Genomic DNA, 23,097 nt, shown 5'->3' with positions numbered 1-23,097 from the left:
TGTGTTCTATAAAGATTTATGTGGCTTTATGTAGCTTCTATATTCACTCCTAAGTGATGATGAAATGAAACTTTTCTATTTACTCTATGGATGACATTTATGGACTGAGCAAGAATGAATGTGAAGTACTCTGATAATTCAGAAGAAAAACACAACAGTAGTATTGGTTTCCTCAAGGAAGACATAATTTTTGATACGGTGGTGTAAACTGAACACTAACCAGAATTTCAGCAATAAATCAAGTTTTATAACAAGGACAGTACATTAAGCATAGATATATTTATGCTAACGCAGAAGTTTTCAACTCTGTTTTGTATTCCACATATTCTCCACCTGCTCCCACACATCTAATAACTCCTTATTAAGGTTGCCTTTTGTTGTCTCCCATCATGGTTCTCTTGAATTTCCTTGAATTTCCTACTGCAGGTTGTTTTCAGCTCCTACTTTCAAAGTAATTTCTTGCTTCAACTGACTGCCTTCATAAAACTAAGCAGCTTTTGCCTTGAATATTTTGTGGTAGGCAACTTGGAGCACTGTAAGGTCTCTTGCCACCTCGGTGTGAGGGGAGGGGAAGCTGTCCTTTGCAGCATCTGTTGCCTAGCAATGTTTCTCAGGTGCCTTTAGCTGTGCTGCACTGTGATCAAAGCTGGAAAGGCTGAGCGTAAGGGAAAGTGAAAATGGGCTTGAAAAACACTGCAATCAAAGCACAGCTGGTGCAACATCCATGATTTTTACATGACAGTGGAAGGACCCCAGCAACATGTGCCATTGTGTGCAAAAGGCTTAACTCTGCTTCCCAAGTGCACAGCACTCCTTGGAGGAGAGAAAGCAGCATCAGCATCCAGCAGCGCTCTGCTGGACCGTGTGGCACCGCTCTGCCCGTTCAGGAGTCAAAGGGATAGAGCTCAGCCCGGATTCCTGTTCTGTTCACATCACCCGAGACATTTGCACTCGCCATCAGGTGGCATTAAACCAGAGCCCAGGGGGGCAGCGTGTTTCCTGCGGGATGCATTGCTACAAGGTGGGATGGAGCACTCTGAGAAACTCTACTGCTTTTCACCCAGGCATTGTTCAAAGATTCAGGCATGGCTTTGCATGTACCAGACCATCACTATGACCCATCTGAGCTATTTCATAACATTCCAACTCATCCAGTCCAACCCTTCACTAAAGGTGGGAAATTTCCCCATACCTGAACACTGACTCTGTTGTTTTAAGGCTTAAAAAGTAGAAATTGTAGACTAAATCTTGTGTAAGAAGGATTTGTTAATGGATGTTACCCAAGTTACTGACAAGCCAGGCTAAGTTTTATTTGTGAGATGATGCTTATAACAACACTGCACAAACTTAGACTGGTTGGTAGCATTTGTGATGTTACAGGGAAAAGACATTAATTAGCCGTGCAAAACTAATCCTGTCTCAGTGACATCATCAGGATGGGAATATCTAGATTAAGACAGTATGGTCCCAGCCTAACACAACTTTTTTCCAAAACTGTGCTTGTTGCTTGGGTGTTTGGGTTATTTCAGTGTGACTAATAATTAATTTAGGGACCCATACAAGTGTTTTATCTATGAAATGACCCCTGAATAGAAACATGAACATGTACTCTGTTATTAAAAATTCGCATTCTCTGTGTGGTAGATAAAATTCCAGGGATAAAGTAAATAATCCTAAAGGCAAAACTTCTCAGAAAACCAGAAAGATTAGGGTACAGAAGTTAAAAAAAAAAAAAAAATCTTGGTAATCTCTTGTCTTTCTTTAAAGTTCACAAAATAAGAATTTCATCACCCTGTCTTGCAAAAGTGTGAGAGGAAAATGTGGCAGAAAGATGATTTTGAAATGCACTTAAAACTTTCAGCACTGCTAGAGAGTTAAGCAGATAAATATCTCCCCAACTAACCAGCTGCCAAGCAAGGCTCTTCAGTGTTTTTGGAACTTCACAATGACATTTCATATACCATGCTTTTGGCATGTGAACAAAATCCATACCCTGCTGCTTCTCCCTTTCCTGATACTTCCTCAATTAGAAAGAGCTTAGTTATTTGTCCCAGTTTTATGTATTATATTTCATAAAAAGAAAATGAAATTACTTTCAGGGAAAGGGGTAATTAGTAGCATACTCACCCAACTCCATGATTCCTTCAGTACTTTCAGACTTCAGCCATTCTATACTGCATGTGAATTTCAAGTTTAAACTGATCATTTGTTAAGTAAGATAATCTTTCAAGAAGAAGATAGACTGATGTTTTGTTGACTGGAGAAACTTTAGTTGAGGATTTTGATTTGCAACAGCCTTTTCCTTAACTTTCTGAGCTTGAAAGAGCAGTTTTTCTGTCTCTGTTTGGTGTCTGGTTTGAAGTTTTCTCAGAAAGGCTTTTCTACAGTTCTTCACAAGAAAACAAGGGAATGAGCCTTCAGAAGTAACAGGTATAGGACTTTGAAGCTATTTTCCTTTGCAAGGCTGGAAGAGGGAAAGGAGATAGAAATGAGATGGTAACAGTAGAATTATAGTTGGACCGATAGTCTCACTGATCCCTATTCTAGTTTTGGACTTGCTTGAGCTTCCACAAAATATACCTTACAAATCAATAAATTACTCAAGGCTTTTTCTCCTCTTTAAACTGTGGGAGAGAAAACATTCATCTCCCTGCTTTTTAAGGCTTGCCTACAATGCAAGTTACAAGTCTCATATTGAAGGGCTGGGGGAAATTTATTGTGGGCATTTTTTTCCCCCTCAAAGGGTGGTGAGAAACCATATAAGATCTGGGAATGCTGGGACTGGAGACCAACAGAAACTCAAAAATCTACTGTATCATTCACATGTCTTTTGCAAACCATGGCTGTTTTCCAGTTGTTGTATGCCAGCAGGGAAGGAAGGGGGTGCAGTGAGATCCCTGTAGGGGTGCTGCTGTCTCTGGGTGTGCCATGGCTCAGATGGGTGGCCACAACAGTAAGTGGCTTTGTCAGTCTGGACAAAGGAGGATAAAGTCTAAGAAATAGTTTTTGTAAGCTCTGCCTGCACCAAATGGACTTCTAGTCACCCAGTTTCTGGGCTTAGGAAATCAGTATTCATTTTTGGGAATGGATGTGATGTGGGATGAGGGTATTTAACAATGGTATGAGTGTGAATACCCTCCAGCCATGTTTTGGACCCTTTTTGCAACCCCCTTTCCCTGTGACTGGAGCCCTGCTCCCTGGCTGGGCAGGACGTGGCATCCTGCTGTTCTCCTGGGAGACACATTCTGTCCTCTTCTTATTGACTGCTTCGTGGTGTCTTTTGCTGGCTGGGCAAAATAAAATTTCAGCTGTACCCACAGTGACTGCAAAGGAATGAGATTTTGGAAGAGTGGAAGGATAAAGGCTTGCTGCAGAGCCAGAGGTAACAGAGCAATGGTTGTTCACTGGGTTTTGTATAAGGGCTGTGGCAGCAAGAAGACATTTTCCATGGGTGAAAGGTGTGCTCAGAGACACTTTACACATCTGGGGATGCTGCCTCTGGTGCCCCTGTGGGTAGTTGTGAAGCCTAGTTGATCATAAGTGCCTCATCTTCCTAATTTTCATCTACAAGCTCTGCTGAATCTTTTATTATCCTGCCTGAATGCTTTTCCAGTGTTTCTGAAGAAGGGCAGAGCATTACTTTTACAACCCAAGTGATTTTATGGAAAGGATTGAACTCAGGTCAACAGTAATTCATCCATAAGAAGTGCAAGCTTTAGGGAACTGAAACATAAACCCTATCAGAAATGACACAACCACCTAATTCAGTGCAACCATGTGGATGTGAAAAACATCCAAATTATCAGATTAATTCTAGCTTTTGCTCTTCCTCTGAGAAGAAAGCATGATGTTATATTTCCTTCCTAGAAGCTTTGCTTTTCCTCTCTGTGCTGAAGAAAAGTGAGAGGCTGTTGCATCCTGGAAGGAAGAGATCTCAGTATTCACTGCTGAGTGTGCACAGCCTGTGCATTGCTCCCTGTGAGGGGCAGGGCTTCATTATGGAATGGCAGAGGGTGACCATATGGTACCAAAGTATTTTCCAAGTCTGTTTCTGCACTATTTTCAAAAGCAATTTTTCCATATCCCTGCCTCTTACAATTCTCTCTCTCTTTTTTTTTTTTTCTTTCTAATTTATCTTCTCTTTTCCCTGATTTTATTTTATCCTCTCCTTCTACAAGGCCTCACTTTTTGCTCCTTCTTTTCTGGTATGCCCAGACTTCAGGTTCTTGTGTGTTCTGCCATTCCCTTTCCATCTCCTGGCTGAGAAATCGGTCAGGTGTGCTGGAATGTTGCTGGGACAGAACTGAAACAGTGGTAGAGTAGGGGAAGGAGTTAAAACTGAAGTCTGGGAAGCTTTGAAACAGAACACAATAGTTATTGTGCTAATTTTCATCTCCATAGCAACACTAATGCAATGTTTTTCCCTCACTCCTGGAATTCCCCTCCTATGGTCTCCTGCTGGGCTCAGCCTGGAGACCAGCAATGGCACAGGGACTGGGAAGGTGCCTGTATGGCTTTGAATTGTTGGAAAATGGATGAGATTTGAAGAAATCAGTAGTAACCTCCTGGTGCAACGCTATGGGCTGCCCCTGAGGTGTGGGACAGATCAGACCAGGAGGTTTGTCATCAAGGAACAGAAAGGGTCTTGTTGAGATGGCGATGGCAGCTGGTGCAGTAGGCAGCAATTATTCTGTGGGGAGCTTCTCACAGAGGTTCTGTGGGGATGACAGGTCAATGTCACTGTTAAAGGTGACTCCTCAGAGAGACACTCTTGCCTTTGAATGTAATATCCTTTAAATTTGGGTTTAGGTAATCTGAAGGTCTGAGCAAATTGTGTAGCAAAAAAATAGACATTTTGGACTATTTTTTTTTCTGAATTCAGACCATTAATAGTGTGAGACTGTGATTAATGCAAACTGAGCATTTAAAAATCTGTAGGCATCTTTACATTTCTTAGTTTGGGTAATGTATCTTGTAGAAGTTAAAGGTAGCTGAAGGCTCAGAGCATCATTCAAACTGTAAAGCAAACTACAATCTCAACTGCATTTTCTCCTATACCTGATATCTTGGTTACCATGCTTGCATTATAATAAGCTTTGAGGTTTTTTTTTTTTAACCCTCATGGTACCACCATACTGAGCAAGAAAAATCTGTGAGGGAGGAGACATTTTGATACTCCACAAATGCAATTGTTCCAACACTGCTGAACACTGCTGTGCCATTTGGAAAATGCCAGAGGGCAAACTTTGAAGAGACATAAGAAGCACCACGAAGGAGAAGAAAATGTTAGAAAGTGCTGTTGTGACAGATGGTGAGATGGTAGGCTGTTCTCAGATGGAAACATATTAAAGAGTTTTGCTTCTCCAGTCTGGACAGCTTCTTGAGAACAGGCTGGGGGCAAAAACACCCAGAAAGCCTCAGAACAGCTTTAATGTGTGAACTGAACTGCTGGTGGAAAAGATTCAGTGAGCAGCTCTCTCAGTAGCTGTAGTGGTTGACCATATTCTGGTAGCAGTGCTGGATGTCCATGAAGATCCATCAGCAGTCCTGGCTGGAATTCCTAGTGCCTTGACTGAGAAACATTAATGCTGCCCACTAAACATGGGAGTGCAGTGGTGATCTTCCTAATAATTCATCAGTGCCATTTGGAGCCAAACCAGCACCTACTGGGAGCCTTTTTTTGCCAATGGACCCTGACTTCTCTTGCGGTGGTGGAGTATCCAAGTGCTCCCTTCTTGGCTCCTGGCACTGCTGGATGTTACCATCAGCTCTGGCACTGCTCTGGCAGCTAGGACTGAGCACAGAGCTGGTCCTTTTCAGAAAGTCTTTACTAGGATTCCTCAGGTTTGGACTTGGAGGAGATGTCTAGGAAGGTGTGTAGTTCTGCAGCTGGAACGCTGCTGTGTTTAAAGTGGGAATGTCACATGGGGACCCCATGGAAACAGGGAGCTTTCAGCTAAACTGAGGGCTCCGTGAAGGAAAGCTGCAGGAAAGTTAGCTCAAAACATGGAACTGCTTTCCGTGTCAGTTGACTCTGAAGTTAAAGTGATGTCATTTTTTCAAGCAAGTGTTCCATTTTACCAAAAGTTTATACTTACTACTCTTACATACCCTTCTTAGCCTGCAGACATGAGGCATTTCTAGTTAAAAAAAAAAAAAAAAATAGAAGAGGAATAAACCTGGGCATCTTTTACTTCCTCCACTACCTTCTGTCCATCCCTTCTCCCATCTTTAAATCCCATCGCCTTAGTACCCAAATTAGAGACCTTCCTCTCCCCACATATTCAGAGCCTAGAGCGTACATGTAGTTTGCAGAGCACTGAGTGGGCTTAATGTACCATCAGGCTGGAACGTGTTAGGAGCTAATTCTGGGATGCATGAGCACAGGAATTGTCATGGGAACACAGCCTATAACCAAGAAGGGAAAAAAATTCCAGTAGGAAACCAGGCTATGGGAGACTTCCATTATGTTGCTCAAAACAACCCTAAAGAGAGTATTATTTTGCAATTATTTCAAAGAAGACACCATGCCATGGAAACCCCTGACAAAGCAAATTGCCTGTAATTAATGAAAGAGGTAACTTTAAAATAGTAATTTCTTCTAGCTATGCCCAAGGACATAAACCTGTCCTTCTTCTAGACTCACTAATGAGAAAAAAATAATATGAGGAGTCAGTTTCCCTCTGACTGAAACTCAGCTAGTAAACATTGTGTAAAAATATGTTTCCTCACTTTTTTTAACTGACAGAAAGGAAGGTTTGACTTAGCCTACCACATAATCAGATGCTTCCTTTTAATCCAGTTTCCTTGGGAAATAACAGTTACAAGGCTGTGCTGTTGTCAGTCCCCATGAGATCCTTTTGAACTTGTTGCCCAGTTTCAACTAAACTTGCAGAGAGATCAAGAGTCCCTTTGCCTTTGATGAAAACAAGGCAAGCCCCTGTTAATGGAAAGGCCACAGCATGTGTTCAACATATTATTAGACATTAGAGAATCTGTGTGAGGGAACAGAAGGACTGAAAACTTTTGTAAGAACAAAAACTACAGCAAGCAAGCTTTGAGTGTCACTGCTCATATAACTTTTTGGGAGTTGCTGTACTAAGCTCCATGATACAAGTACTTGTTTTCTAATTCCAACCTGTGCAGGGCCTCTTGATAATTAAAGTGTCAGCATTTCAGTGATGAAAAGCCCCATTGAAAATCAATGTTCAGTTGCCATTGCTGCTTGCAAAGACAGAAAGGTCTTGTGAAGCTCTGCAGAACCAGCTGTGAAAGCCTTCTGTCAGCTTGGTGGGAGGGGAGAGCTGTAAGACCAAACCACCATTTGCAAATTCCTGTCCTTTAAACTTAGAGCTGGCTATAGAGAAAATCAGAGGCATGTCTCTTATGTGGAGGCCTCCAGAACTGTGTGTCCTGCTTAAAACTTATTTGCAGGTATTCATACCAAGAGAAAGACTGGGTAACCCTGACTCGAAGCTGCAGGGAAGCTCCTCACAGAAAGATCTGTCAGTGTAAGCAATGGCACATCCTCACAGAGCTCAAATGCCTTTTACTGTTCAGTGTGGATTTTATTACCAGTTCTTTGTTAATCAGAGGAATGCTCCTCACCTTGCTTTATGAGTCAGGACAGTGAGATGCAGGGAGAATAAATCGTGACACCAAGGTCACACATTTTGGCAGAGAATGAAGTTAAACCCAAATCCTCTCAGCTGTGGGCTGGCAGTGACTGAGAGCCATGTGAAGGGGCAGCCTCGGGCTCTCCACAGGGTGGAAAGCTCTTCCATGTTCTTTCTGCCCTTCTTCCTTCTCAAACCAGCCCTCTGATTCCTGCTTGCACTTTTCTGATTGTGCTTTGGCCTATCAGGTTTCCTAGAACTGACCATTATGCCAGCACTTTTGAAATGACTTTTGAGTATAACCCAGTGCAAGACTTGATATTACAAACTTGATATTACAAAAATGGCTTGCTGCCTTCCCTTAGAGCATTCATAAACTATGTCCAGAAATACTCCAAAGTAGTTGCTAATAGCCTAGATTGATTCTGACTGCATAAAAGACAAGTAATTTCAAATTATGAAAATTAACTACTTACATAATTTGATTTATTCAGTTACAGTCTCTGTGAGGATTTAAAGATGGTGCCTGATCCCCATCTCTGCTGCTGAACTGACAATATATCATAAGTGTGATTCAGAAAGGTCTAGCAAGAGTGCTAGGATGGTATGAGGGAAAAACAGATGATATAGCAGAACTTAAGTTTCAGTCTCTGTCTTGTAATTATTCTAATCTTTTTCTCATCATCTGTGTTTATCCTATTGCATTTTGGAAAAATTATTGCATTAGCAGCTTCTCTAGGATCATGTTTAATATGTATATTAATATGTATATTTGCAATCTGATGACAACTTTTACTGGAATTCCTGACTCAGACTTGCTGGACTTTTGCAATCCATGAATGATTCTTCTGCCTCAGAAATGACTTTCCTGTATCACTATTCCACAAAAGCAGGCACGGTCCCTGAGTCCAGCCCAGCTCCTGCCCCTTGCTAAGGAAGATGCACCCTGCAGCCACTTACAGATGCTGGCATGGAGCACATTCATAAATCCCTGACAAGGAGCATAAAGGGATGGTGATGGTGTGTGCCTGTGTCTGAGAGGCAGCAAGTTATCAGCAGGAAAACCTGTTTAAAGAAGGATTTACTTCTGTAATCAGACACAGAGCCCCATGGCGCAGTCTGTGGTACAGCCTCCTCCCTAACACAGAGAGTCTAAATCTGAACAGCAGAGACTGCACTAGGAATATTTCTGTATTCACAATTTATTTGTTAAGGTGTTACCTTTGCTCTGATAGGGACCCTTCTACATCCCACTGGCCTCTGCAGTCACTCAGCTAAAGTGGGGTAAAAACCAGACGAGCACTTGCACACAAAAACATTGTGATTTGAGCAAGGGGTTCTTAGAAGTAACTTGGAACCTAAATTTGCAAATAAACCTAGGGGATAAGAGTAGCTACCTGGATAAACTTCCAGAAGGCAGAAACATCTTTTGAATCACCTCTTTAGTTCCCTTAAAGGCATTATTATCACTTTGATCTAAATTGAATTGACTCCAAGCCAGTTTATTGTAATGTATGAGCTGCTCCCCTGTAGATGCTGGAGATGAGGGTCTTGCCTGAGAGCTTGGAGTGACACAGTTATCCCTCAAAGGCACCAAATGAGAGGTGAGAACAGATTCCTGCAGTTCTCTCCACCACAGAGACAAAAGAAAAACTGATTCGAACTTTCAGGATAGATTTTAGAGGTCGATGAGGATGCAAAGAAAGAAAGAAAGGTATTGTTTACCCTTTATTTCCCCCTCCCTACCCTCAATCAAAACTACCTTCTCTTCCCTGGCTAGGAGGTAGCTGTGTCTGAGAAGGAGAGCAGTTCTGCCCACAAGGCCCTCTCTACCCCTCCTTGATATTTCCTCATTGCAATTCAGCTCTTTCTGAGCTGGCAGCAGTTGCAGGCAGGAAGAGTCTGAAGAAAGGAGTGACAAAGTTTTCTGTACTGAAATCAAGAGCGATACTTCTTGATCCTTGATCACTGTTTGCTACAGCTCTTAAAAGGGCAGAACATCCAGCAATTGCATTTGACAGGTGTTGGGCCAGAAGATTTGTAACAGGAAACAAAAGGGGTACGATCTGTTCTCACTAACACAAAAAGAAGATTTTTTTTTTTTCAGTCGGGACAAACAAGTCTTTTATTTCCTGTCTTCTTTTATTACTTCACCAACTTATTAAATTCTTTATTTTTATTTTCTTAATATCTCTGCAATGCCTTAGCTTTTTAGGTCAGTGACTCATATCTACAGCTGCATAAGAGCAAACCTCTTCATATAAATGGCTTAATTTTCAGGCTGACCATGTAATTTTATCATTCTTCAAATGATCTATTCTTCTCTAGATTAAATGGATGAGTTTCCAGAAAGTAAATGTGTTTGGGCTGCACAGACAGAGCTTTATGTCAGGTTCCTGCCAAAGAAGTCTGCACAATATTGTCTCAATAAAAAATGAGAAAGTAAAAATCATTTAGTCACAGGTGTACTACACATTAAGATGCAGAAAAGGTATCACTAAATTATGTCATTGTACAAGTAGTTCCCTCAGTAACAGTTTAGGGAAGAAACTAGTTGGTCACAACTAAAGAAAGTGCAGCTTTTAGGAAAAGAATTGGCAATAAAAAGTCAGAATTACACTTCTATGTGAAGTAAGTTCTGATAAATTCAAGCAGCTCCTGCAGTTTCCATTGCTCCTTCCTGTGTAAATGGTGTTTCATCCCATATGTATTTTCAGCACATCTCTCTGAGACTTTAACTTAGGTTCTATGCTGTTGCATTGAATTTCAATCCAGATTTCTGTTCCACTTCCACCAAGGTACCTTCCAGATTTATGAGAGAAGTGAAGATATATATACTGTTCCTTTCTTTCTTGGTTACATACCTCTTTGATACATGGAAGTCAGATTTCAGCAGACTGATGCCTTCAGGTCAGAAAAGCGTCTGCTTTGTCATCTTTCTGCATTTAAGTCCATTTTAAATCTATATTTTCCCAGATATATTCTGCCAATTCTGTTTTTTTTCCAGTATTTTATAAAGAGCTTTGTCATGTAACTTTTCTGATGGAGCAGAGATGAGCAATTTCTAAAAAAGGCTTTGAGTTATGAACTGATTGGGTGTGTTGTAATGGCCCTGATAGCTGCAGAGGGTCACCAGTTTATCCTCACCACACACCCGAGAAGTCAGGCAGCATCATTGCTGTGTTATCAGGGGAGATGAGAGCAAACCCCTGACCTCCCATACCATCCATAGGCAGGGATCTTCCTCTCCCTCTGAATCAATAAAATGAAAGGAACTGTCACATTTCCAACCTCACAGACTGCAGTGGGATGGACAATCAGTAAAACCCAGGTGATACTGCAGTAATGGAGACCACATGAGGCTTTAAAGGGAGAGAAGCATCTCTGAGGGTCTGCAGTGGAAAGCATTTTCCAAAGAGAATCAGGACCAGTCCTCCTCCTTCTCCATCCTTGCCTCAGGATCTGTCCAAATCAAGCAGAACCAGCCCATTCTTGCAAGGGATGCAACACATACCCTGTGCTTCTGGTTTGGTGTTTTCCCATTATTTATGAGTTGCATCCAGCAGCCTTCACAAATAGGTCTCAACAAAGAGGAATTTAATGGGATTTTCTGCAAAAGCATATTGAAAAGGAATAAGGAGTTTGCCAAAAATGTGTTCCTCTCTTCATGTAGATGTAAATTAAATCCCTTGATTTACTTTCTATACTCTTTGATTCCAGCAGAGGTCAGCTCTGCCTGTGCTGGGGATGGACAGAGCAGTTCAAAGTGTGCGTGCCTGCACACCTTGCAACACAAGGTTCTGCTTTCTACCCACTGCCCTTCACAGCACTAACTTCAGCCCATTTCAGGCCCTCCTCTTAAATAGAGATAAAAGAGCACTGATCCAGAGCATCTCTGTCTTCAGACTGTCATAAAAGCTGGTTAGAGAGCTCTTCTTGCTGCTGCTCCAAGCCTGTTTGAGAACATCCTGTAATGAGCAGAAGGAGCAGGAGACTGTGACAGTGGTCCTTGGTGAGGTTAAAACTGTTGCAAGATGAAAAACCCCCAAATAGCAAGAAGTTGTGCCTGGACTGTGCTTTCCAATTACTGAACTATTAGGGAAACAGAAATACTGCCATGCTGTTGCAACTACCTTCCTCTGCTTGTGTATCAGGGTTGTTAAAAAAACCCCAAAGCTGTGCTCAACAATGTTTGGTTAAGGTTTGTTCTGGTAAAAAAATTTGAGTGTATCAACAAAAAAATTTACTTCTCTAAATGGCATTATTTTGGTGGATATCTGGTCCACTAAAATTCTTATTTCCTCTGTCAGTTACAGTGGTTCTTTAGCTCTTCAGAACACAAGACAATAAACAATTTGAAGCTCTTCAGAGCACAAGACAAGAAACATTTTGAAGCTGAAGACAGAATGTGTTGACAAAAACTCTCTAGTTTAACCATATAAATCTGCAAATGTCCAAGACATGTTTTTATCCTCTCTTCTTTTTTAGAGATTAAATTATTGGTACATTGAGATTTTTTTGTTAATTGTCATTACTGATTGACACACTTTACAGACTTGTGAAGCTAGAAACTAATGATTGCTTTTCTGAAATTAGATGTCATGCTTTCGACAGAAATCTTTCATGTAACCAGTGATGTGTGCCATTGAGACAGCAGCTGCTTCTGAAGGATAATATCTAAAAACCCCAAAGAATCTCACTGTAAATTTAATGTCTGATTTTCCGAAATAATACTTTTCACACTTTTCTGGTACCTTTTTTGAATTTAGCTCGTTAATACTAAAAACCAGATGAAGTTTCAGTGCATCTAAGCCCTCCTTTTCTTTGCTCTATTTGGGAGATTTTGTAGATTGAAATGACTGAAATTACAAAATGTGGTTTGCTTATTTCTTATGTGTAGCTGTAGATGACAAGAAATGAGTGCCATTAGTCTAACAAACTACCAGGGGAGCCAATAAATAATTTCAGCACAAGATCAAGGATAGGACTAATGAGCAGCAGACTTGACTTGCTACCTGAGAATTGAGAGAGAAGAGACATAAGCCCACTTGAAAGAGGTGACTAAGGTGCAACTTCATAGTGAACTTATATTCTATGTGAAATTGTGCTGCCCAGCTCCAGCCTTTAGGAGTGTCAGATAAGTGTGAGGCAAAGCAAGAAAAGCTGTTTTTCATTTTAGTGCTTGTTCCTCCTGATGGCATTATCTGTTATAGGTCAAGCAGCTACAGCTGACAGCTTCATAGGTCATCTTAAAAACAAGATGTACACCCAGCGCTGTTGCTGCTGATTAAAGATCACATATCTAAGTGCAGATGACACTCCTGGCTTTTGGGTGACTACAGTGGATTGGGAATTCCAGTGTGATCAGCACATTATGTCCCAATACCATATACACACACAGCCCAGGCTGTTGTTCACGAGGGGCTCTGTAACTGCCTCACTAAAGAGCAAATTGTGTCCTGGAAAAGTGAAAGCATTTGTAATGCTCCTCTAGTCTTTATTGTTATGAGGGGATCTGGATGGTCCAACACTTACTGCCACTACAGACAGTCATGAGCAGGGTCCACACTTAATGCTCTCTTTACATGTCTTTCTTTGGCAGCTGGATCCAAATACAGGTATTTTGTAGGTCAGATTTGTTTTTACAGAGAGTTCAAAGCACCGCTGACTTTTGTGCCAAAAACTAATGGATGCATCCTGGTCTGCTCATCTTGCTGTTTCATTTTGTCATCTGCCCAGTGGCAACTGCCTTGCTCTGGGCTGAGGAGACCCTGATCTGCTTTTCCCAAGGAAAAACCTTAGGGTGTCTCTAGGCCACTGACAAAATCTGAAATGCAAACAAAAAACTTAATCCTGAATCAGAAATCTCAAAAACATACAGAAAAAGATGTCTCTCTTGCTGACAGTTCCCTACTCTGTAGCTGAAGTGGGGCTGGTGGCCCCAGTATTCCTGTTACCTCCATCTAGAGCGGTGTGAACAAACAGCTGTGCCCACACTCTGTGGCCGGTAACACAGGGCTATGTGGCTGAAAGACAGCATCACTGTTTTGTAGAGATTTTATGGTTCAAAAGACCTAAATTGGCATGAGGGCTCAATCAGTGGATTGGTAGTTTGATAGCCTAATATCAAAGTGGGGATAAATTGCACATCCTTGGACATGGCATGAAGGTTTGCGAGCCCTTGAGAGCAGAAGATCTGCTGGAAGTGTGCTGGAAAATTCTGTGCAGCACAGAAAGATCCCAATCTGCATATGGTCCTGGCTCTTGTGCTTATTTGAAATGGTGATCTCAGCAAATCACCTCTAAATCCACATCTGGCTTTTGTCTTGAAAGGAGCCGACTGGTTTTCTGTGTAACAGGGTCCAAACAAACTCAAACGGATACAGCTTTGATGATCAGGAGATAGGGACTTAGCAGCAAATCAGAGAAGTGACAGTGTAGACACAGATCCTTATTATTAATAGTAAATGGTTGTTTATTCTAGATGTAAACATCCTAAAATATTAATTAAATAAAAAGCCAAAACCCCATAATCACACAAGGCTTTGGTCTAGATGAAAAGAAACACATTTTGCCTTTTACAGAACAGCAGGGGCCCTTTTTGCCATTGGCAACTGTCAGTCTTCAGGTAATTTCATAATAAGACCTGCAGTATGGTCTTTGAGACTAGAATGGAAGAAAAAAATTAAAAGCCTTCAGTAAGAGGCAGAGTGAAAAGGAGCTTGATTTATGACCCTAATGTAAAAATTCTTTCTGTGGAAGAGATGGTAATGATGCCATTATGTTGGGCAAGCCCAATACAGAAGATTGTTTATGTAGATGCAAGTGTTAGGACAGAATGGAAGTCATTTCCCTAGGAAAGCAATCAACAGCCTTAAATGCATCTTTTACAGAGACCAAAATGCTATTAGACTTCTAAAGTTTTACTTTCCTCTTTTCTTAAGAGGATAATTATATTATTTGCTTATTTTCTCTGGTACATTTAAATTTTTTGTGTGTCACTAAATAATGTCTGTCATTTTTTACTCCTGGCTGCTCCCTTGGGTGACCCCTCTCTGATGTGGGGTTGTCACTGGTCCCATTATGGGCACCTGGCTCTGCCTGCCTGTGCTTGGCTGTGTCCTCTCTGGGAGGAGTGCTTGTGCTGGGGTCACCTTGGCTCCCAGCCCATGTCCTCCTTGCAGAGCAGCCCTGCTCCCTCTGTTCCCCAGGTGCCCAGGTTCAGGATGTGGATGGCCACATACCAGTTTTTCTAAAGGGATTCGACCTGTGACATCATCAGGACATGAATCAGCTCTGTGATATTGCTGGGGTGTCATCTCTGCCCAGCCTGTCATTTCCCCTGTTAAATTTGCACTCTTGGTTGTTCCTGCCCAAGACCATCCCTGATACTGGCTGTATTCAGCTGCATTTTTTTAAGACAGTCTTTAATTCTATCTCAGTTCCATCCATTTGCATTCCTCCCCAACCTTTTATCACCTGCATGCTTACCAACTTTAGAGGTTATTCCCTCAGCTGAACTGTTAATGAATAATTAAACACTAATTTTTTACTAAACTATTAATTAAAACACTTCTGTGTACCCAGGAGAGTCTCCTGAACAATCACAAGTGGTGTAAGGTTTATAATTTGACAATAGTTATTATAATGAGCTATTTTTGATTAAAGCTTTCCAGACAATAGAACATACTCCTAGTATTTTCACTGAACACACATTTATTGCTTTGTGTCTGTGGCACTGTAAAAAGCTTGTGCTGTATTTACCAGGATTTATTATAACACAAATTAGAGGAAGATACTCTGATAACTGGCTGGGCTGCATCACTAAGTAATACTGATGAGGTCCAAGTTAGTCTACATCCTTTAGTGGTTGAGTTGCCAATAAACCATGGCCTAAAATCTCTCTCAAGGATGGTATTTTGATCACAGACCTATTTGTTTCAGTTGTCTCTGCTGGTTTCAGAGCACCCCCTTCTCATCAGTGACTCAGTGAGCCACAGTCATTGCAGTGAGGTGACAAACTTGTACTCCGTGGGCTCCACCACTGCCTACTGCAGTGGTTTCTCCAAGCCAGGCTGATCTTTTATAATCTAGCACAAAGCCAAGGATAAGAAAATGAGTATTGATAGCTACTTCACCCCACCCTCATATTAAATTTAGAGATAATCTTAGGCTTAATACAAATAAACTGGATGGATTTAATGCTATCAAATCAACAGTGCTATGTAAAAAAAAAGAATGTGTTTCTTTCCTCCTAGAGGAAGGATCCCTCTTATACAGTGCAAGATTCAATTATAGCCATCTAGAGACTAGCTAATGTGGTTATAATACAAATAAATCATCTGTACTTAAAACTGGAAAATGCTTGTTTTGATGTACTACAGCCACCCTCCAGTAAGTGTCATGCACAGTGGCTTCTGGATTCCGGCAGAAACAACAGCCCAAAGGATAATTGCTGCCCATGCAGGAAGTTTTCCAGGCAGGTCAGTGCTTCCACGTGAGTGGAATCCAGCAAGTCAAAACCCAGGAAGCTCAAACAGTGGAAGACGAGGATGGATGGTCTGCCTGAAACCTAATTGCTGTGAGGCAAGAAAAACAGCAGGACTGGGAGAACAGAAGATGCAAGGTGATGCTGAAGTCATGTTCTGCTGCTGGCCATGAGAGTGATTCACTGAACAGCGTGTCCCCTATCAGAGGGAGGGAACAATAAGCACGAACATTTGGCATTCCAGTCCATGAAGACCCAAGCCAACTGTCCTGCTCTGCTCACTCAGCTGCTGCAGGAACCAACTACAGACAGTTTTAGGAAGAAATATAACTTGACTAAAATGAACTTTTATTTCCACTGCTGTGAAAAAGGGGGAAAAGGATGCTGAAACTTGTAGTTTTGCCTGTAATTGTTATTGCAGACATGAGTATACTACAGGTACAATAATTTAATATTCTCAAATTCTATTTTGAAGGTCAAAGTGTTCTAACATTGTCATATTTTTGACTATGATATATGGCAGCAGAGTTTGGAAGTTCTCCTCAAGTTAGGAGAAGCTGCCAAATGAAACCACACTTCAGTAGGTACAAAATACCCTTTGGCAGAATTCCATCAAATTATAATCCCCTCTCATTACTGCATAAGCATTTCTGGGTGAGGTAGCCAGTTCCAACCCTTCTCACCCATGTCAAAAATCTACGTACTGGATCGGACATTTCTGTGATTCCTAGTTTTCATTTGTGCTTTCCTTTCCTATTTCTCCAGCAGGTCATCATCTCAGTGTTGCTTCACATTTCCCCACAACTTTTTGTTCATTCACATGCGTTTTGTATTGGCCTCCATGGAAGTGTTCTGTGTGTTAGTGTACCTATGTAAGCACAGACACCTACTTATTTATGCAAGTGGACAGCTATATCACCTTGGCCCCTCTTTGCACCTCACAGACAGCTCAATAGCAGGACTGTCACTCTGCAATCCAGTATTCCCTGTGGCAGAGAATGACTTTTTAACAGGCACTTAGGGCATAACTGCTGTGTTTGTGCATGAGCCAGCTGAATGGCTGATTCTTTCTGGGTGTTTTCACCATTAAACCATTCTGTTTTTCACAATCAACACAAATCCAGTTCACTCAAAGCCTAAAAAGGTAAAACTGCCATTTAACATAGTGAAGTAATGGTTTCTTACAAAATACAATGATTTAGGCACAAGATTCTAGGAACAAATAAGAAAAAAAAAACTTAGGCACCCATTTTTTCACTTTGATAAGTGTTGTCTTAAATTTGGAGGTGCTTGCAACTCAAAGTTTTCAAAGCTTATCTTGCATTTTGATAAGAAGAAGCAATACTTAAACATAGTAAACAAGGCTACTTTTCTCATATACTGATAGAGCTTTTCCAATCCTCCCATTTTGCAGAGGAGCCAGTGATGTGGGAGTCCTTAGGTTGGACTTTTTGTAGTGCTGAGCAGCTGATGCTTCATGGCAGAGCAAGCCTTTTTAAAATTAGCCATCCTGCTTTTAATTTTGGGCTTTTGACCTCTCCCCTACGGCAAACCTGCAAATGCACACACAGGGGTGTGCACCTGTAGGAGGCAAACCCAGTTTCATAACTCTTCCATTTCCAAGCAAGCTTCCCAAATTACCATGTGACACACTCCTACTGCAGGCAAGGCAAACTCAAAAGTGTTCAGTCAATTCTTAGGATGTCTAGGTCTGCATATTGCACTATACTCTCATGTGCTTTTTTTCCTCCAGTAACTGCAAAACTGAGGAACTAAAGAGAACATGGAGGAAATTACCTCCAATCCCATTTTCTTACTCCAGCATCAATTTGTAACATGAAACATCAAGAAAATAACACTTGAAATTCAGTATCTATAATATACATTCTCAACATTTTCTAAAATGTGCCCTGGTTTTAATTGAAATGTGAATTGTATAGGCAGAAGGACTTGTTCCTCTGCCAGGAGTAAATCTCCAACCACGGACATCAAATGCCCATAGAAAAAATACTTTTGTTTTTTCATACATTGAAACTTCCCAAACTCTATTACATTTGGAAATATAATATAATAGCAGAGGGCAACATTATGTCTGACATATATAATTGGTTTACAAAAAAAATACAACCAGGGGACACATTTTTGATAGAACCACTTTTTTTCAAGCAATAGTTGCAGGATAATGGAGCGCATTGATCCTTTTTGCTAAATGGTATGACAAAGAAAATGAGCATTTGTGTAAAAATGCCATAACAGTTGAAGCTTGAATTAGGGAGTCTGTAACCTTTGCTTGTGCTCGTAAATTACCCTGCAGATGAGGATGTGACATTAGAAAAAAAGAGAAAGGCATCCAAAGCCAAGAGATGCAACCCATCAAATACTGAAATGCTTAATGTATATGTGTACCCAATGTTAGTCACTTCAGATCCTATAGTACAAATTGCCTCCAGCAGTTTCTAAAGTTATATCACAGGTTAAATGGACACCCACAGATAGAGATTAGTCATTTAAAAGACAAAGGTATAAAAACTGATCTCAACTGCTAAAGCTGTCTTAAAGTCAGTTTTTCATGCATTTTGAAGCTGTGCCTTCCCCCCCCCCCCCCCCGTTTCTGGGTGAGAGGTTAATAATAGGGCCAAACACTGAATCTGGCATCAAATTAAGGCTTTATTCCTAGTAAATACCTTAGAGGAAGTTGGGGCAAAAAGGTATTACTCTTTCAGATCAAATAAATTCAGCTGTCGCTTTTAACAGCTGTACATCAGTAAGTCATTAAAGATATCTGAATTTTAATTACTTGTGCTCTCTCAAACACTGGAACAGTGGTATGGCACCCTCAGATGTGGAATGAGCACAAAATGGCATGAGCACCTGAGAGATGTCCTGTAACCCCAGCTCAAGAGGAATCTCGGTGTTGGAGTCAGATTCTGCATGCAGTGGTGCCTCCTGCCTGACTGAATTCTGTCAGCCCTTTCATTTGCTGCCTAGATGAAAAAAACAGGCAATTTGGAACTCTCAGGGAAGGAAGGAGGAGGAAGCATGCAGGGAAACTTGCTTATTTGCAGGTTACACTGAGGGCAGTGAGAGCTGTAGAGTCTAAAACTTCTGGGAATAACAATAACAATAAAACTTCAAAACAACAAAGGTTTGATTAATCTCCTCTTAAAAAAAGCAGACTTTTAAGTAAGTCAGAAATCCTAATTTAGATATTTTATTAACTTTTCACAATGGCTTGGAGCTGATTTCCTTTTTCTCTCCTTTAACATTCCAGGTGCTTCAGTCTCCACAATCAAAAAGAAGAAACTTCCAGCCATTTATGACAGGCTTGGTGGAAATCTGAACTTTGCAGAAATTCCACCAAAGAGAGAAGGTATGAATGGTAACTAGGAAGAGGCTGGGGTACCAAGAGCAGTTTACTTACAGTACCTTAAAGCAACTTGCACCTTTCCAAGTGTTCAGAAATTAATAATCCTTGGAGTAACTAATGCTCTGAGAAGTACTGCTGACCAATCTCTTAACCCCTTTAAGTCCTATGTGTAGAAGAAAAGAAATGCCTCCTAATTCCATATTCCTGTTTCATGCAACACTGCAAGAAGTGAAGCGTGCAGCGCCAGCACACAGCAGTTTGTATGATCATAAACAAAAATATTTTTTTCAGCCCCTAAGCAAAGTACTTGTCTCTTGGGTCAACAGATCTTAGAATTTAGCAGACCAAATTAACCAGCAAATGCATGTTTTACCCCATTTTCAACATTAACAAGATAAATGATGGATGAACACAAGTTTTTTGAAGGTTAATTTAAATACAGATGTAATCATAACAGGCAGCAGTTCAGAGCAGAAGCTGTGCCAAGCGCACGTGAGGTCCTGCCTCTCTTCTCTGACTACTGAGACTCATTTCCAAGGCAAGGTCCCTAAAATTCGTGCCCAACAACAAATATTGTAAATCCCTCCTCCTTTTTTGTTTTCCTTGCACTGTTTGTAGTCCTCTGTGGCTCAAAACCTCAACTCACAAGTCCTGCACTTGGACAGTATCAGGTGTGTGCCTGTGCAGGTGAATATGCTCATGCATCTATGGGTAGGTAGATCAATACATGATTGACTTCTCAGAAAGGAATGAAAAAAATCAATGAAGAGCAACAGAGCTCAGAGCCCTGAGCTAAGTTTTTCCCAAGTCAGACTTAGAAGTTTAGCCCATATTTTACAGCAAAGTTCAGGTCAGTAATTTTTAGCAACTATGCAACTGATGTTCTCATTTTCTCTTGTTTGATGAGAATAAGACAGTCTTTTCTCCACGTATACATTGATTTTTTTTTTAAACTAACCTCTCAGTCTTATTTTCCTCAGGTAAATATCTGCTGGATTAATAGTCCAAAAAGAAGAATAACTTATAGTAGCAAGCGTAAGTATCTGTGGAATTATAATACCCAACAAAGACATTTAATTTCCTAAAGTTGGTTTTCATAATGTGCAGAAAGCCCGGGGTTGCCCAGTCTCATAAAGCATCCAACCAGTACAGGGACTGTAGAAAATGAATATCCTCTCAAACAAAAGCCCTCTGGATTATAAAGCTGTACAAATTGTGTGACCTGTACAAACGAGAGCATGCTTCTATCTCTGAAAAGGCAACAAAATAATTATAGGGCTAAGAAACACTACTTGATTAGGTTTAGATGATCTCTTGGCAGAATCCACAAGTTGAATTAGGATGAAAACAGAAGACAGTTCACTTGTTAATATCATAAACTAAAGACATTCAAAGCCTGCTTGGAATCTCAGTTGTGAATGCCAGCATACAAAATCTATCATCCTACAGGACTGCATGTGTGTAGCAATACACTCATCTTTGCTGTATTATTGGCAAAAATTAAAGGAAAAGCAAACTCAAGAGGATGCTGCCACAGGAAATCTCATCTATGTTCAGGTTGGTAGTGCAAATAAACATATTCACAAGGCTGGTATGAGCTAGGAACATTTTCATTCCTCAGTCCAACTTTATGAAGGAGAAACGAAGTCCTCCTCTGTTCCAAACCCCAATATTTCAAGTTCTCCGGCAGCACAAGATCAGATAATTAACAAAAACCAAAGGATGACGAAACGAAGCCAGATAAATAACAAATATCTACATATATAAGCACACAGCAAGCAAGATAATGAAAAGTTAGCTAAATTTACCGTTTTAATTATCCAAGTGGGCGGTTTGTTTGGGTTTGGTGTTTTTTTTTTGGTTTTGTTTTTTTTTTTTTTTTTTTTAAGGGGAAAACGTCGGGAGCTGTTTTCACGACGATTCGTCCATACGCATCCGCACCGCAGCAGGCGCCGGTCCCGGAGCGCGGAGAGCGAAGCGTTTCCCTCCGCAGCCGGCGCTGCCCCCGCCAAAAATGAAACGAGAGAAGGCGGGGAGGGGCGGGGAAGCGGCAGCCGGCGGGGAAAGCTCCGGCGCCGCCCCGAGCGCTCCGTGCCCGGCGCTGCGGCCGCGGCGGCTCCGCGCTGCCCGCGCCCTCCGCGCTGCCCGCAACTCGCGGGAGCCGCGGGGCGGGCGGTGCCGGAGCTCAGCCGGCGTGATGCCCGGTGTGATGCCCAGCGCGGTGCCCGGCGTGATGCCCGGTGTGATGCCCGGCGCGGTGCCCGGCGTGATGCCCGGCGCGGTGCCAGGTGTGATACCCAGCGCGGTGCCCAGCGTGATGCCCGGCGTGATGCCCGGCGCGGTGCCCGGCGTGATGCCCGGCGCGGTGCCCGGTGTGATGCCCGGCGCGGTGCCCGGCGCGGTGCCCGGCGTGATGCCCGGTGCGGTGCCAGGTGTGATACCCGGTGTGATGCCCGGTGTGATGCCCAGCGTGGTGCCCGGCGCGGAGCCCGGCGCGCTCCGCCCGCGGCTCCCGGGATGCGCCCACCTGCAGCCCCGTTGCGATGCTGACCGCGGACCCTGCGCTTGTGCCGCCTCCGCGGCTCCAGGGCTGGGAGGGGCCACACGAGGCCTCTGGAGTGGTGGTCGGGGGGGGCTGGTGTATGCTAAATTAGGTGGAAAGGTTGCTGCCGGGAGCAGGGGTGAAGGGGGAGGTCTGTTCCAAGCACCCGACTTGTGTGGGATTTGGGATCTTCGCAAGTGCGTGCTCGTGGGTGAGGCTGCTCATCTGCTCGGAGATGCTACGACCGGGCTGTGAGGAAGGGGTGCCAAGGTGCGCGTAAAGCCGTGCAGAGGTGGACAAGCATGTGCTCAGCTCTTCTGCAGAGAAACAGCGCAGCTGTCAGAGTTGTATATTTGGAGCAGCAGAACCCGAAGTGGGTGATAGCTTGCCGAGGAGCTCAGACGCGCCTTGGAGTTGTGACCTGCTGTCCCTGGGCTGAGCCGCAGCTCTTCAGCTCCCACCAGCGCTCGCACACGCCCTCGGAGCCTTCTCTCCCCCTCTCCTCGGCACTCAGCGCTGGGACTCTACACTCGAAACCTCTCCGCGGTTGTTTCCAGCCCAGCATCGGAGAGGGCCGAGTGCCACACACACAGCCTGTTTGCAGACAGTGCTTTGAGCTCCTCTTTGCGTGCTGTTCGCAGCTCCCTTCCATGGTGCACATTTTGCCTTGGTGCCAAGTAATCCAGAGTGCCGCTCAGTGCGCTTTCCTTTAGCTCAGGATGTTTATTGTTTGCTTGGACCTCTATTTATATGAATTTTTGTTTCTAAAGCGAACTCAAATTGTGTTTCACTGAAACCAGCCCCTACATCCAAATGCAAATATTTATTCCACAAAAGCTTAAAAGAGTTGAAAGTACTAGAAGGTAATTTCTTCTGTTGTTTATTAAGAGAAGCAAAGCCTTTGAAGACGGAAGTTCTAAAAACTACCTGCATCACACAGCCATATTATAACTTCATCAGTCTAATTAGATACAGTTTCCCCATGAATTTTGGTGCGTGCCAGGTGCTGGACTTGCAGGTTAGAACCTGTCTTCTGCAGGCTTTTTAAGTCCTAGCTTTATATGAGCTGAACACTCTTTTTCCT

At 42.3% G+C, this 23,097-nt stretch overlaps 2 protein-coding genes across 3 annotated transcripts in view; one reads left to right on the top strand and one right to left on the bottom strand.

Moving 5' to 3' along the window:
• The window catches only part of HTR1F (5-hydroxytryptamine receptor 1F), a 103,039-nt gene extending 81,721 nt beyond the window's left edge, over positions 1-21,318 (bottom strand). Inside the window, exon 1 of one of the 2 annotated variants that reach the window (XM_021541312.4) lies at positions 21,280-21,318. The gene's annotated coding sequence lies outside the window, so the exon portion shown is untranslated. The remainder of the gene's footprint in view (positions 1-21,279) is intronic. The other variant, XM_085558774.1, reaches the window with a different exon arrangement.
• Positions 19,392-23,097, top strand: part of POU1F1 (POU class 1 homeobox 1) — a 157,948-nt gene continuing 154,242 nt past the window's right edge. Inside the window, exons 1-2 of the mRNA XM_085559107.1 lie at positions 19,392-19,474; positions 20,452-20,506. The gene's annotated coding sequence lies outside the window, so the exon portion shown is untranslated. The remainder of the gene's footprint in view (positions 19,475-20,451; positions 20,507-23,097) is intronic.

The sequence above is a fragment of the Lonchura striata genome, chromosome 1, assembly GCF_050655825.1.
Source record: "Lonchura striata isolate lonStrDom1 chromosome 1, ASM5065582v1, whole genome shotgun sequence".
Classification (NCBI taxonomy): Eukaryota; Metazoa; Chordata; class Aves; order Passeriformes; family Estrildidae; genus Lonchura; species Lonchura striata.
This window is presented reverse-complemented; position numbering and strand designations above follow the sequence as displayed.